This window comes from Culex pipiens, chromosome 2 (assembly GCF_016801865.2).
Source record: "Culex pipiens pallens isolate TS chromosome 2, TS_CPP_V2, whole genome shotgun sequence".
In the NCBI taxonomy this organism is placed as follows: domain Eukaryota; kingdom Metazoa; phylum Arthropoda; class Insecta; order Diptera; family Culicidae; genus Culex; species Culex pipiens.
The window spans coordinates 107,736,416-107,752,701 of record NC_068938.1 but is presented as its reverse complement, the minus strand read 5'-3'; the positions used below and the strand labels follow the sequence as shown (position 1 = coordinate 107,752,701).

Genomic DNA, 16,286 nt, shown 5'->3' with positions numbered 1-16,286 from the left:
TGATTCTTGACTCAGTTTGCCGAGCACGCAGACACTACCAACACACCACTCTCGAGTGAATATTGTATTGTATTTTTATTTGATATTGTCCTATAGACGTGTAGATGCTTCTCGTGCTCAAACAATTCCGCTCAATTTACACGCCGGATCGCTGTCGCGAAGACTTCGTCGTGCGAAGCCAGCTGTTCAACGAAATCTTCAGCGAAAGAATCCGCATGAGTTGATCTGATGATCATAGTTGAATCCAATTAGAACCCCATCAACCCGAGCAATCGAACCTCCTAAAAACAATATAAATTGTTCTGCAAATCACAAACAAAGCCCCACGGAGTGCGCAAACTTCGCGAAATAACTTCCCGGCGACCGAAAGGAGACCCCGACCACACTCGTGGACCGACCGCAGCAGACTGACACGATGGACGGAACGAAGCCGGCGACAATGGCTCAGAAGAAGACACTGCTGCAAATTGGACGCAGGGAAACACGACTACCAACAGAAAAAGCAAGCCGCCGCCGCGGCTTATCTTGGCTGCGGTTGTGAATTTTGTGAGAGAGAGTGAGCGTAAAAAGTTCACGCGAGTTCATTTTGGTGAGAAAATTGCCCGATTGGCTCTCTGTTTATAGTCGGTTGACGCGGACCAAAACAGATGATTTCGGTGTTTGGTCTGGCGGAAAGCATGTGGACGGGTTCACTTTCCGACTTGTTCCTGGGCGAGAGGTTCGCGAGAGGAGAGTAGGCGAAGCTCATTGAGCAATAATTTTGGGTTCATTTTGGTAGCAGGTTCACTCGCGAAGAACATGCTGCATTTTCTCGACTAATGAAAACAAAGACCGATGTCCTGCTGTTTATTTCTCCGATTGCTTGAATATGCATTGGAATTTTGGTGGAGGTCCGCTATGCCGCAGCAGGTGACAGACCACGCGACTCCATTGAACCGGTTGGTACTCGAACAAGATTGTATTTCTTTTCTTATTTCAAATTATTGTATTACAAAGCATAAATTTTGCTCAATCAGAATAAAGTTAATAATTTTAGGTGCATCGATTTGAAGGCAGTTGTGAAAATTGTTTATTGCAGGATTTTTTTTTATTTACAATTCAAACTCGATTATTCGAGTTTCGATTATCCGAAGACTTATATGGGACTTAAGATGATCGAATCATGAACAAAAAAACATTTATTTTATTTTTTTTAATTTTTAAAAGCAATTTTTTATGTGCTACCCCATTTTATTCCATTTTGAATGGTTGAATATTGAAAAAAGGCCTTTTTCTGTTTTAAAGGAAATCATCAAATTAAGACATTTTTTCAATATTTCTTAATCGCCATTTTGGCCACCATATTGGATTTAAAAATTCTAAATTACTTTAGGGTAGTTTAGGGGTCATACTAGAGCTCGACAAAAAAACGAAAATTTGTTTTTTTCTTGATTCGATTATCCAAAGATTCGATTATCCGAAAATACAATTTTGCCATGGCGTTTATATTCTAATAAGTAAGCTTAATGTAATGTAATTCGTGACAAAAATTCGTGTTTTTTTTTCGAATCTTATTGGCATAATATAGCTTATATCAATAATAAAACAAGTTAAATGTAAATGTGGTCAATGTGTTATGTAGAAATATAAATGTGGTAAAAAACAACAAATAAAATGCCAAACTTATGGGTAATTGGACGAGCTTCGGAATAACTTTCTCATTTTTTTTTTTTGTTATCGTGTTTCTCATTTTTCCCCATTAGCAGATTCCCAAGAATTTCGCGAATAAATCCTATTTTTAATTTGTGTAGTTTTTGATTTATGTGAAACTTTATCTCCATCGATTCCTTACGGCCAAATAAGTAATTTTGCATAATAATTTTCTTCATAGAAGTCTCCAATCAGCATCTCGAGAAGGGAAAAAATCATTTTTAGAATTCTCAATCGAAAAGCAAATGTATAAAATTTTAATGAAGTGCACGGTTTATTTTATCAACAAAATTTTCTTTCTTTAATTTTAAAAAATATTGTCATTTCTTATCCATCTTTGGGAAAATTTAATCGAAAAAATTCATTTTTTCAAAAATAAATCATCGTCATCTTGGCCGCCATCTTGTATTTGAAAATTCTATTTCACTAAAAAGTAGTTAAGGGGTCATACTAAAGCTCAACAATCAAAAATAAGACAACGAAAAAAACATTGTTTGTCATTCGAATATCCGAAGTGAATTTTTGCCAATTAAGTTTCAAAGCATAAATACTAACAAAAAAAAAACAAAACTAGTACTGTATTTTTCGAAAATACTTTTAAAAAATCATAAAATAAAATCAAATGAAGTGAAATTTTGTATGTTTTTTTATTTGTAGTAGAGTTTATTTTTTTAGTGAATTGCTTGCACAAATTATCGTATTCATTCAAAAATACTTAAATTTTCATCATTTGCAATACGAGTATCAAACGATTTTAAAACTTGTATGTATTTGCACTGTTTTATAGTTATTGAAATCAATTCCAATTTTCACGAATACCGCATGTTTTTGAAAATACATTCTCAAACTTTAATAACTTGCAATACCAATTTTTCAAAAAACTCTAAAACAGTAAAAATGCAAAAATTGCAAAAATGCAAAAAAAATCGAATCGTTTGACACCCATATTTCAAATTATGAAAATTTGAGAATTCTCTAAGAATACGGTATTTTGTGATTTTTTAGTATTTATGCTTAGTATTTAGTAAAAGCATTTAAACTAAACATGATATTGATAAATAAAGTCAATTCAGAAATATTTAAAAAAATAGTTCTCATAGATAAGATTATCAAGACAACGACAACGAAAACGATATCGTTATCGAACCTCGATAATTTTATCGTTTATGTCCTTGAAAAAGACATTGCCAAAGCTACAAAAAAACTAACTTAATCCACCTATGCGGTTGATGCCTTCCTCACTCCCTACCAACAATGAGTAATAAGATGGGTTTGGACACAAATTTCATCATTTTTTAGATCCGGAATAACAAATTACATTTTTCAATTTTCAATATTTTGGACTGGTTGGAAAGGTCATTCGATAACCTAACCAACGATGGGTCGGATAATGGATTCGGACATTGTTTACATACATTTAAGTGAGATCCGGCTACAAAAAAGTACATAAATATCACTTAAATGGGCATAGCTCGAGGCAGGGTTGCCAGATCTTCAATGTTTGGGACTCGTTGGAAAGTTCTTTCGATTACTTAACCAACGATATAACACTAAGGTGGGTTTTTGAGCTGTAAATAAAAAGTTCATTTTTAGAGCAGGATTATAGCCTTACCTCAGTGAGGAAGGCAAAACTAGTGAATCAAAACCCTATTTTTTCGTAAAAATTTAAACGTTCCCCTGACGAATCCTTTTAGATGATTCAAAATTTGTATACAAATATATTTTTGGCGATTTAGAAACGAAAACTGTGTTTGTTTTCGCAAATGACATCATAGGTTATTCAAAGAAATTCCAAACGAAATCTAATTAGGAGCAATTTTACCCCATCTGTCACGTTCTAGGTTGGTAGAGTAGAATGTACTATCCCAAGTTACATTTTTTCCAGGAGTTCTACAAGAGCTCTTCAAGATAGAAAAATGTTACTTGGGATTAAATCATTCAAGAATTCTGATTTTTCGGACCACCCCTCAATTTTTGACTCCCGTTTTAGGTGGAATACTTCTGCGTGTCTTAGTTTTGTTTTCAATTATTGTTTATTATGTTTATACATTTGGTTAGAATACATAATTTTGCACCCAAAGTTGAAGAACGAGGGGATAGTCCTCACAAAAAGAAACGTGAGTAAAGTGCTATTTAGCGAGAGTAAAGTCCTCTCGCGTGTTCATTCGTTCATTGGAACAGTTCATCCTATTAAGTGGCTTATATGGACAAATGACCGCCACTTAGTCATCGAGCCATGGTGGCCCATACGGCAAAGGCACGGTTCAATATGCCGAAGGTCTTGGGTTCGAGTCTCAGTACCGGTACTTTTTTTTTTTTGATAGATGAACTTTTTTTGAAGATGAACCATGAGTAAAGTACTCTCGGTAATTTCGGGATTTATCCTCTCCGTCCGCACACAGTACCATTTTACTACCGAATCGTGCTCTTTATCCTCTCGTATGCTGATACCCAGTTCTGGGTGTGCTTATGATCTATTTGAATGGGGGAAATTACAAAAAATATTCAAGAATTTTATCTACCAACAATTCTCCAATTTCAAAGAAAACTGCATTAGATATTCCCTAGATAAGTGTTTTCATATGTAAAACACATTCATCAAGCATTCCCTCCCAAATGCAGATATAGAGATACTTTTGCTCCCCTACCACGTACCAAGAACACGTGTGAAAATCATGCTCCGACAAGGCCAAACCACCACCACCACAATTGATGCAGAATAGACTCCGATTCTCGAATTGTGGTTCTTCTATGGTGGTGTCCCAACAACGTCTCAATCATCAAGCCAATATTCGATCTGATTTGATTGGGATTGGCCAAAGAAAAACAACAGAATGCCTTGCTCGGTGCTGCTGCTCATCTCGAAAGGTTGGGAAAGTTCTTTTTTTTTCAGTTTGGTTTGCACACGTACGAGTTCGATTCGAATGATTTCCAAAGAGGAGTCGGAGAATATTGGCTAAACATTACGTTGCTTATGTAAATTGAACCCCGAGCATTTCTGTGTGCGAAAAAGGGTTTTTCGTTTCTTACTCTTGTGTGCTGCATGGGGAAATCCCGAGGAAGTCTGTGAAAATCGAGAACGGATGTCGAATAATTTCACAATGAAAGGTCCTTAAGTGGAAAGTAATGCAAATTCGTGACGTGGAGCATGCTGCTGAGAATATGTGTCAGCAAATCGATACATGGGGGTTGGATTTCTTCAATGGGTTCAAGATATTTTTGAAGCCAAAGGGCACGTGTGTGAGAAGCTTTTGGGAATGGAGGAAGAAACGTACAAGCTTCTTTTTTGAATTGACTCTTAGATGGTTTTTCAGAAAAGTCAAGGTAACAATTGTTATAGTCCACTCCACAACATCGCAGCTCAGAAGGTACGTCGTCGGAATTCGAAGTTTACGAATATTATAAAATAAACATTTATAACACAACTATTTTACAATAATACCGATAAAAATATTAAACTTTTTGATATCATTTCCACCTTGAAGCACATCAACTAGTCTATACAAAACAACTACATTAAAGTACAGACAATTATATGGCTTGAGGGGTTGAAGTTTCTCAATGTTTCTTCGTCGTTTATGAAATGATGATGCGGTTGAGTGCACTGGTGCAGTAACATGTACAACAGAGATGAGGAAGATGACCAGGAACCCGAAAGGAGGAGGTCGATGTGTTTGTGTGCAAACGTTTAGAACTTTTACGAACATCAGCGTGTAGTGCAGAGGAAACGGAAATGCACATCTTGTTTGAAAGGGTGGGCTTACCTGGAAAAGAAAAGAAAAGAGAAAACTTTTATTAGTTAGGAGTTGCTGGGAATTTGTAATGAAGTCAGGAAACAATTGCAGAGTTAAGTGGAGGGAAGGTATATAAAGTTACATGGAATATCATGCATCTTAATTGAAGGTGAAACTTGTAAAGTGAAAATTAAAATTTCTTTGAAATTTTCAGCAAATTGTTCGACGAAACAACTCAATTGTAAACACAATTAGTTACTAAAAGTGCGACAAATTCGAACAAATTCCCGAAAATTGTACCGATTCAGCAAAACATGTCTTCCCATACTTTTCCACAGCATTTAACGATAATTCATTTTCTTTCGCCCGAAGTTGCTGTTTCAAAAGTCTCCCAGAATCGAAACGACAAAGGTCACCTCAAAAGAGTCAGTATTTCTTTTTATAATGGGAAAAAGTATTGTTGTTGTTGAATATTCTCAGCAAATGATGTTAAATGTTCTGAAGAAAAGCCTAATTATAACACTTGACTGATTTCTTGTCCGTGTCCAAGTAAAATCATTCCAAAGCTTGGGGACGTCACAACAGCCAAGTTTACGACCGACTCCTTGGCCTAAGGACCCCCCTCCCCGGGTTGGTCAAGACAATGCCAAGATTTGCTGCTGCCGGACAATCAGCCAAGTCGAAAATCTCTCTCGCTTTTTCTCCGAATCCGAGAAACCTCCAGGGGGCTTCTTTTATGACAGTTTGTGTGGCGATTCATATTTTTACGAGCAAAAGTAGTACTTTTGGGAATGATGACGTCTCTTTTTGTGCTTGCGTGACTTCCTGGGCCCTGCCAGCGGTTAACGGATGACGTGATTAGAGGCGTCCACAGAAAGAAGAAAGGTCGTAAAAGAAGAGGCAAAGCCGCAGATATGGATCACAGCCCCGATTTGCGGATTGTTTTAGCTTGAACGGTTATGATGTTGTTGTGAAGATGATTTTTTACTTAAAGAAAAATCTGTAACAAAGCTTTTCTATCATTTTGTGTTTTACTCGAAGCCATATTTTTAAATTATAAGCAAACATAATTTGGTTTAAGCAAGAAGCTGAATGTATTTGATCATGTTTACAGTCCAGACTCGATTATCCGAAGCCTCGATTATCTGAAGTTTCGATAATCCGAAAATTGATTATTAAAAAGAAAAAAAAGTACAGCCGGCATATTTAAGTCAAATTTCAATAGTTAAAAACCTATTATATTACCTAGTGCAGGAACTTGCGAATTCCGGGCATTTTTATAATTTGTCCCGGGAATTTCTGAACCTGAAAAAAAAATCAAATTCTGGTCTGGAAATTCAGATTTAATTGTGGAAATACATCAAAAGTTGAATACTTAGTAATCGATCGAATTTAAAGGTATTAAAATAATTATTCACCACAGGTCCCTCAAATTTCGTGTTAAATAGTGGGAAAAATTGCCTTTATTTCCGGCGATATTCTGTGGAAAAAATGGTGGTCGCGAAAAATGTGTTCTGGCGGTGGATTCCAGCGGAGCAAGAAGAGATGCCACAGTAACCTCAAATCGCGGGCCCCGAGCATGTTGCAGAAAATGGAGCTGCTTTCCGGATTCTAACGTCATCATGGCTAGCATTTCCTGGTAGCAACTCATCGGCGAATGGTGTTCTCAATCCGGTGCGTTTCCTAGGACATCTATTGGGTTCGTCGGTGACGTTTTGAAATCCAGCGGAATTCGTGTCATCGTTTGGTTGTTTCAAGTTTGTCGAAGGATCTCAAATTAATCAAATCGGATCACTCTTGAAACAGAAGATGAAGCTGATATCGAAGATACTTAATTTGGTGAGCCCGTTCTTGTTATAATACAAAACAAAACTCTTTCACTTATACGCTAACAGTCACTCACTTCACTCAAGACTAACTACGCCAATTTTCACTAAATACGCGGTAGGGTGTTCCCTTGGTCGTTCGCTGTGAGTTGTGGATTGCCTGCTTCTCTAATGAAGGTTCGACTAGGGGGGCATGCTTATTAATTTCTCGTCGCTCCATACCCTCAGTGACGTGATGGAAACAAGGGCGTCTATGCAAAGTGTCCCTACACCCGCTACAAATATCCGGCGCTTGGGAAGGGAAGAGGGAAACCATTTTATTTTATGCGCCGGTATTTGTAGCATTAAAATTCGTGCAAAAAAAAACTTATGCACGTGGGTGTACAGATTACGGAGTAAAAGATGATCGAATTGTTCACCTAGCGCTCACATGTGTTCCAGGACCAAGTTGCCTGCGGGTATGGGGATCATACATACATACATACATACATTAAAATAATTATTCACCACATATGAGTATTAATTTGGCTCATTGAGGAAAACTGTTAAAATTTCAATTTGCAGATCCGCAAAATGCCAAGTGCTTTAAATATTTTCTATTAAAATTTAATTATTTTTCAAAGACTGAGAAGAATGTTCACGTATATCTACGATTATCTTATTGAATAATTTTCATCAAACACCGGCATCTGGAGCTAATCAAGACAAATGTTACGAATGAATACAGCTATTTGTTTTTTGTTTTTTGTTTTTTGTTTTTTGTTTTTTGTTTTTTTGTTTTTTGTTTTCTGTTTTTTGTTTTTTGTTTTTTGTTTTTTGTTTTTTGTTTTTTGTTTTTTGTTTTTTGTTTTTTGTTTTTTGTTTTTTGTTTTTTGTTTTTTGTTTTTTGTTTTTTGTTTTTTGTTTTTTGTTTTTTGTTTTTTGTTTTTTGTTTTTTGTTTTTTGTTTTTTGTTTTTTGTTTTTTGTTTTTTGTTTTTTGTTTTTTGTTTTTTGTTTTTTGTTTTTTGTTTTTTGTTTTTTGTTTTTTGTTTTTTGTTTTTTGTTTTTTGTTTTTTGTTTTTTGTTTTTTGTTTTTTGTTTTTTGTTTTTTGTTTTTTGTTTTTTGTTTTTTGTTTTTTGTTTTTTGTTTTTTGTTTTTTGTTTTTTGTTTTTTGTTTTTTGTTTTTTGTTTTTTGTTTTTTGTTTTTTGTTTTTTGTTTTTTGTTTTTTGTTTTTTGTTTTTTGTTTTTTGTTTTTTGTTTTTTGTTTTTTGTTTTTTGTTTTTTGTTTTTTGTTTTTTGTTTTTTGTTTTTTGTTTTTTGTTTTTTGTTTTTTGTTTTTTGTTTTTTGTTTTTTGTTTTTTGTTTTTTGTTTTTTGTTTTTTGTTTTTTGTTTTTTGTTTTTTGTTTTTTGTTTTTTGTTTTTTGTTTATTGTTTATTGTTTTTTGTTTTTTGTTTTTTGTTTTTTGTTTTTTGTTTTTTGTTTTTTGTTTTTTGTTTTTTGTTTTTTGTTTTTTGTTTTTTGTTTTTTGTTTTTTGTTTTTTGTTTTTTGTTTTTTGTTTTTTGTTTTTTGTTTTTTGTTTTTTGTTTTTTGTTTTTTGTTTTTTGTTTTTTGTTTTTTGTTTTTTGTTTTTTGTTTTTTGTTTTTTGTTTTTTGTTTTTTGTTTTTTGTTTTTTGTTTTTTGTTTTTTGTTTTTTGTTTTTTGTTTTTTGTTTTTTGTTTTTTGTTTTTTGTTTTTTGTTTTTTGTTTTTTGTTTTTTGTTTTTTGTTTTTTGTTTTTTGTTTTTTGTTTTTTGTTTTTTGTTTTTTGTTTTTTGTTTTTTGTTTTTTGTTTTTTGTTTTTTGTTTTTTGTTTTTTGTTTTTTGTTTTTTGTTTTTTGTTCAAATCTAAAGTTATAATTTTTCTTTTTTAAACACTTGAAATTTGAAGACAGCTCAGAAATGTATACTATACCTAACGGATCTCTAGAAAAAATCGCTCAATTTTCGCCAATTCACCACCGCGCGGCCATCGACTTGGTCAGCAGGTTCCCACCAAAACAAAAGTCTCCTACTCAGCGGTCAGCACGTTCGCTAGCCCAAACTCAGGTTCAAATTAAAGACAAACAAACTTGCGTCATCAAACTCAGACACTTGCAGAACCTGTCGCAGTTCTGGCTAGTCAAACAGACACGGGGACTGCCAGCAACAACAGCAACAACAAAAAAGGTCAGTTATTGCTCGTCCGCCGATTGTGGCCAATATTCTGGACCGACCACACCACGCGCATCACGTCTCGACTTTCTGTTTTCGTTCTGGAGTTCAGCGGAATTTCGAAGCGACCAGCGATAAAAAAGAGTCCACGTACGGTTGAAATTGAAGACTTGTGCTGGGGCGCGTTAATTCAAGCTACCACGAGTTTAATTGACGAGGACAGAGAGACAAACTGCGCGAGTTGGCACAATTTGAATCACAAACGGGGTACGCGATTGACTGGAAGAGGTTCGGCAAAAGTGCTGATTTGAAGGAACGGATTCACGGTCATTGACGGAACGCGGTTATTGTGAGAACGTCAAGCGGGTCGAAGCACCTTGTTTTAAAGTTTTAAAGTTTGAACGTTGGAGACTTCAGAAGATAGCATTTAAGCGACGAATGATTGATTCTCGTAACTGGAGTGGACCGGACTGGACTTAAGGATTGAAGGTTTCATCCGAATAAATAAAACACAACATAAACAAAATAGATTTGTGTACCAGTGTTATAGATGTGAGCCAGTCTTTAAAACCTCAATATTTTGTGTTTTATTAATTTTTGCCACGGCACATTTTTCTAACCAGCTGGTAGATGTGAACAGCTACATAGGTTACTACAATCCCGACAGCCACTTCACCAAGAATAACCGTATGACTTTCATAATTAATTTCCGGATGATCCACGGACAAATTACACAGCGCCCATTGCTCGTGAAATAATCGTTCGTAAAGAGAACAGTTACAGCTGAAAATGGTGTCCCGATTTTGCTGAAAAATTGCTGAGCGTATGTTCATCCGTTTGAAGTTGATTTCAAAATGAAAAATACCTCGTCGAATTGCCTCTTCGTTGACATCCCCATATAAACTGCACTGTAATTCTCGCCTTTCGTCGTCAGGAACCAAGCAGATTCTAATCCTTGCGATCTCGACGGAGGTGAGCTTTTTGAGCAAAGTCGCGTTCTGGTTGCTTCTCTTGAAGATGAACTGCGGATTTGGAGAATTTTCATTCGAACATTTAAACGTGAGAAGAGTAGAGTTCGAGTGTTGCGTTTTGAGAAGGAAACATTTCAAACTTATTTCAACACACATTGTTTTTGGATTCGAGGAACGAAAGGGTTTTACAAAGGCTTTTGTAAAGCAATTGGAAGAGTTCAGTTCTGGGGCTTCGAATCTTGGGCATTCTTTGTACGGCAGAGACACTGCGATGTAAACGGTAACGAATGTGCCCAATAGTGCCAGCATGGTTGCTACAAGTACACTACCAGAAATCATGAGAAAAACTAGGTGCCATTAGTATTGATGATCGGGAACCGTAACAGCTGTCAATGTGTTTTGTAACATTGATAAGTAATAGTATTTTAACTGTCTGAGTTTTCGTCGAACGGTGATGATCAAGGTTGAAAGAAAATCTCTTCTAGCGAAAATGATTGCCTGAAGAAATGTTAGTCTTGATTAAAAAAAAAATCAAAATATTTTTTTTGAAAGGATCGGAAAATTTGACGAATGTTTCATGTTTTAACATTGAAAATCGGACCATTAGTTGCTGAGATATCGACATTAGAAATTGGAGGGTTGTTTGGGTGAGACTTAGAAAACTTCAATTTTCCTGTTTCATTTTCTTTAAGCCGCTGTATCTCCGCCACCAGAGGTCCAATCTTCATTGTCTTTTTGACAATTTTATAGCATATTTTCTGAACTCAAAAAAAAAAAATTTAAAGAATGGTTACTCATGGTCACTATTTTTGAAAATCGGAAAACTGCAAAAATTTCGCTAAAATCAAACTTTTGGTGGCTTTATCTTGAAAACGGAGCCCTATTTCAAAAAATCTGTAAAATAATTTTCAATTGCAAATTTGATTTTACATAAAAAAATTGGTTGATTTTTTTTTTTGCGTGAGACTTCGATCTTTCCAAAAAACACTATTTTTTCTAAAATGTATAACTCAGCGACAGATTTTTTTACCATACTTCTATGTGGCTCAAAAGTTACGTGTTTTGGTCCCTTCAAATATCAAAATAAACGTATTTTGGGAAATTGAGCTCTTGTCAAAAAAAAAAGATAATCAAAAAATCAGTTTTTTTCATGTACCTATTTTTTTATCAATAATCCTGAACAATACCTGAGCAATTCCATGTCAAATAGGGAATCAGTTATCCTACGCTCATGTAAGCCATTTTTGTGTTTATTGAGCCAGTTTCACTCGATAATGACATTTCATAAGGACATAAGTGTTTTAAGTATTTTTGTATTTCGTAATTTAAATATTGCTGTATCTCAAAGGCGTTGCATCGTATCAAAAAGTGGTCAAAGACAAATTTGTAGGAAATTTGTTGGGCTTTCCGAAAAAAATACACTGAAAGAAAAAATCATGCCACTATTATGAGATTTTTCGTTTTTCAAGTTCAAATGTCAAATTTCAAGGTGAGCCCATAATTTTTTTTCGTTCAAAATTTTTGTGATAATAGGCGTTACAAAAAGACTCACGAAAAATGCAGGATGGAGCAACTCACCCAAAAAACTACAAAAATCATTTACTGAAACCTTTTTTTTGAAAAGTGCTCTAAACGTCAAAATTTTCAAAAAACTGAATACGGGGATCGATTCTCCAGACAATTTTACATAAATATCTCCATATTGACCACTGTCTTAAGTCCAACCTTTGTGAAGTTACAACGGTTTAAAAAAAAGTAGAAAAAATAGGTTTTTTGATGGTTTTTGGCAATTTCTTTACGACAGACTTGATTTTTCAGTCTCGAAAATATTTTTACCGAGAAGCTCGTCCAATTTCCCATAAGTTTGTCTTTGACCACATTTCAATTGGATGTATGGGCTTACAGATATAAGCTAATTACATTGCTCATAACTGAAAACAGAATATTTTTTTCAGTGTAGTTTAGTGGATGGTAGTTACCTAAATAGTAAATTAGCTTAAACCATCAAAAAACAAGTTATTTAAAAAAAAAAAGTAGTCAAACACAAACTTATGGGAAATTAGACGAGCTTTTCGATAAAAATATTTTCTAGACTGAAAAATCAAGTCTGTCATATTAAATTTTTCAAATATTCGCATTCGCATTCGCATTCGCATGGAGATGGTGATCTTATAAAAATTATCATATAAATCATAAAAATCATCATATACAAATTTTCAAATACCATCAAAAAACATATTTTTTCAACATTTTGCCTTCCTCACCTCACTGAGGCAAGGCTATAAAATCACTCAAAAATTGAACTTTTTAAATAAGCTTCCAAGATATACCTTTACGTATACATTTCGGCTCAGAATCAAATTCTGAGCAAATGTCTGTGCGTGTGGATGGACGTAGAATTTTTTTTCTCACTCACTTTTCTCGGAACTGGCTCGACCGATTTTGTCCGGATCTATGTTTTTGGATTCGTCTTCAGGTTCTTTAAGTCTTTTTCCATTTTTACCGGTTTGGTGCAGTACTTTAAAAGTTATGTTCGAAAAACTGTTTTGGTTGCTACAAAAAAGGGTCATTATTTACATAATTTGAAAGCTCCTACGGATAGCTGTCGGAACTTTCCGCTCAGTGCACGCACACAAACACTGCAGTGCTTTCAAATGGTTCATTAAATTTATCATAGATGACAGCACTCAGATGTATAGTGTCTTTACTAAGTAAGCGTTAGCCAAAGCTTTCGTAGTGGTTGGTTGCAAAGCTTTTAGGAGGAAGGCAGCAACCACCTTCTGGTGGATTAAGTAACGTTTTATTTAAAGAACCGCTGTAACTTCAAGAGGGTTGGACTTAAGACAGTGGTCAATATGGAGACTTTTATGTAAAATTGTCTGGAGAATCGATTCCCGAATTCAGTTTTTGAAAATTTTGACGTTTAGAGCACTGTAAAAAAACAGTTTCAGTAAATGATTTTGTATTTTTTTGGATGAGTTGCTCCATCCTGCATTTTTCGAGAGTCTTTTTGTAACGTCTTGAGCTATTTTTACAAAAAAATTGAACGAAAAAAAATCGTGGGCTCACCTTGAAATTTTACATTAAAACTTAAAAAACGAAAAATCTCATAAAAAAGACATGTTTTTTTCTTTCGGTGTATTTTTTTTTTGGAAAGCCAGTCAAATTTCCTACAAGTTTGTCTTTGACCACTTTTTGATACGATGCAACGGCTTCGAGATATAGCAATATTGAAATTACGAAATACAAAAATACTTAAAACACTTATGCCCTTATCAAATGTCATTATCGAGTGAAACTGGCTCCATATACACAAAAATGGCTTACATGAGCGTAGGATAACATGTCTACAAAGTTTCATTGAAATCGAAGAAGGTCGAGAAAAAAGTACCTAAAAAAATTCCTGTTTTGGGCTGGAATTGCTCACCTACAACTTTGCCAAAGACACCAAATTGATAAGAAAATTTACTCAAAAGTTACAAATGTTTGAATATTTACGCACCATTTTTGTATGGACAGTTGCCAAAATTGCATGAAGACTTGTATGGGTGAACCAATGACACAAAATGGATTCTTTGGTAATAGTGAAGGCTCCCACAAAGTTTGAGCCAAATAAAAAAATATAAAAAATAAAAATGGTCGAAATCGGCCGATTTCGTAGAGAATTGCTCAGGGGTCGTACCGCCCCACCTTCACGAGGTATCGAAAAAGGACCTCGGATTCGTGATCGAGAACCAAAATTACCCCTTAAAGCAAAGTTTCAAGGAAATCGAAGAGAGGTCGGGACAACTGCTATGTAAGTTGACGGAGAATGACCCCAATTAATTTACTGACAAAATTGCGAAAAATCTGTTTGCTAAAAAAATAACGCATTATTTTTTCCAAATAGTTTTGACGCACGAATCGATTATTTACTAAAAATTAGAAATTTTACTGAAATTAAGGCCAGAAAAGGCTGGTGGGTCCAACATTGAAGTAGTTATATTATCCTAATATCCAAGTCGAGGTCACTACGGGTAACCCTGATAAATTTTGATTATAAATTTTCACCCCTACTTAAAACTCCTGGATAGACGCGGGATAGCAAACTTGTTGACCTTTCCGGTTGGTCACTAGTAATAGACGCAATGGTGGTCAATCGATAGCGAGCTAAATATAACCGGAAATGTACGCGCGACCTGCCATGGCAACAGAAAAAAAAGTGGACTGAGCTTCTGGGAAGGCACCATAAAGGTGACGCCAGCAGCACCCGAGTAAAGTCGGGTCATTGCTTTATTTATGATGGACTGATGGGATGACCTGACCTTCCCTGCCCGGCTGGAGGGTTTATTTTTATGAACTGTATAGTTTTTATTCAGCTGGGGGGAAAAAGGGCAATGCTATTGGAATATTTGAATTGAAAATTGCTTCTTTTGAGAAAATGTGATACAAGAATTCAAACAGTTGTAATTTTGTCTTTAAAAGAATAATCCTCCATTTTACAACCCAAAAACAAAAACTTTTTAAGCATCAACCAGATTGCATCTCATCATCATTGCAGCGTGTCCCATCATCCCAGCTGACGCTTGTAGAACGTCGTCCCATCAAGATCATCCCTAAAAAAAACCACCAACTGAGCTAAAGCTCGTAAATCGGGTGTCAAACATCTCGGCTGTGTTTGGTGAATGCTCAAGTGGTCGCTTGATTTTGTTGTTGTTTCATTGTTGTTTGCTCCAAACAGCATCATCGTTCTCTTCCGGAGGGGGGACGTCGTGGGGAATGAACCATAAACGTACACCCCTTGGAGGGGTGGGGGGTGGCTCGCTCCGTAATAACAGTAATTTCAGTACACGTTTCGACTGGGAGAGAGGGTGGTCGGGACACGCGCCAAATCTGGTGGCCGTAAATCTGAGCTTGGGAAATGAATGTGATACAATTCTGGTTACGATTTGGGTGGTGGTGGGGTGCGCTAAAGGAGTTGAGGAATTTGTGGAATGACTTGTTTAATATATATTTTTTTTTGCTGTGGTTATAAAAGTGATGCTTAGAATAGAATGGATTTCCATCGCAGAAAAGTAAAAATCAAATTGAAAAAATATATCAAATATTTTTAAAATAGCTTTTTCAAATAAATGAAGAACGAATTTTATGAGTTAGAAGGGTTACTTCGGATCTTGAGGTTGGAATTGGGTCAAACAAAATTTATGCGAATTTGTTAAATTTGTTATCCAGAACGACTCGAGCTGAAAACCTCTTCATTTGTTAACTCGTTGCATAAGCAACATATAAAATTTGTTATGGATTTTTTTTGTGGAATAAATTGTTCATTAGGCTTATACATTTTATTCAAATTGTTGTTCCTCGGCTCTGGTCAAGGTAAAAAAAAAGTATAGTTATTAAGCATGAGAGACAAATTTGCATAGTTTTTAAGATGAAAATATCTCGAAATGATTTGAACATTATAGCAGTTGTACTACTCTCGGGCAGGTGGGAAATTGCAACACAGATGTAATTTTTATATTTGATTTGGTTATAAGAAAATCATCGCCATCGATAATGAGAAGCAAAATTATAACAAACACAAAAACATACGCCAAATTCTGTTAATGACCAGATTTTATTAGGAGAATGCAGTGTTGTTAAAATATCAAACTATCAGCTCTCAGCAACTACAATAGAGCTTTATGACGTTTCGCGTACGCACACTAGCGCACGATTTGAATTTGCTGGCCGGACAAAGTTTAAACCTAACTCTCTTTCAAGTACGTACACGCAATACATGCGCACGGAGATATCTCTATTATCACGCCTGAATATTCATGTCCCAAATACAACTGCTTTTCTTTCTGTATTGATACCCTCAGCGCCGAACATAGCCGAACACATTTTTGTGTTTACACACTCGCGATTGA

At 35.1% G+C, this 16,286-nt stretch overlaps 1 protein-coding gene across 8 annotated transcripts in view; it reads right to left on the bottom strand.

The window, feature by feature from the left end:
- Positions 1-16,286, bottom strand: part of LOC120425148 (dual 3',5'-cyclic-AMP and -GMP phosphodiesterase 11-like) — a 271,336-nt gene that overhangs the window by 157,465 nt on the left and 97,585 nt on the right. For 2 of the 8 annotated variants that reach the window (XM_039589572.2, XM_039589574.2), the window contains exon 1: positions 279-431. The exons of 5 other annotated variants lie outside the window; for them this stretch is intronic. The gene's annotated coding sequence lies outside the window, so the exon portion shown is untranslated. Of the gene's footprint in view, positions 1-278; positions 432-16,286 lie in introns of those variants that run through there. One more of the 8 variants, XM_039589573.2, reaches the window with a different exon arrangement.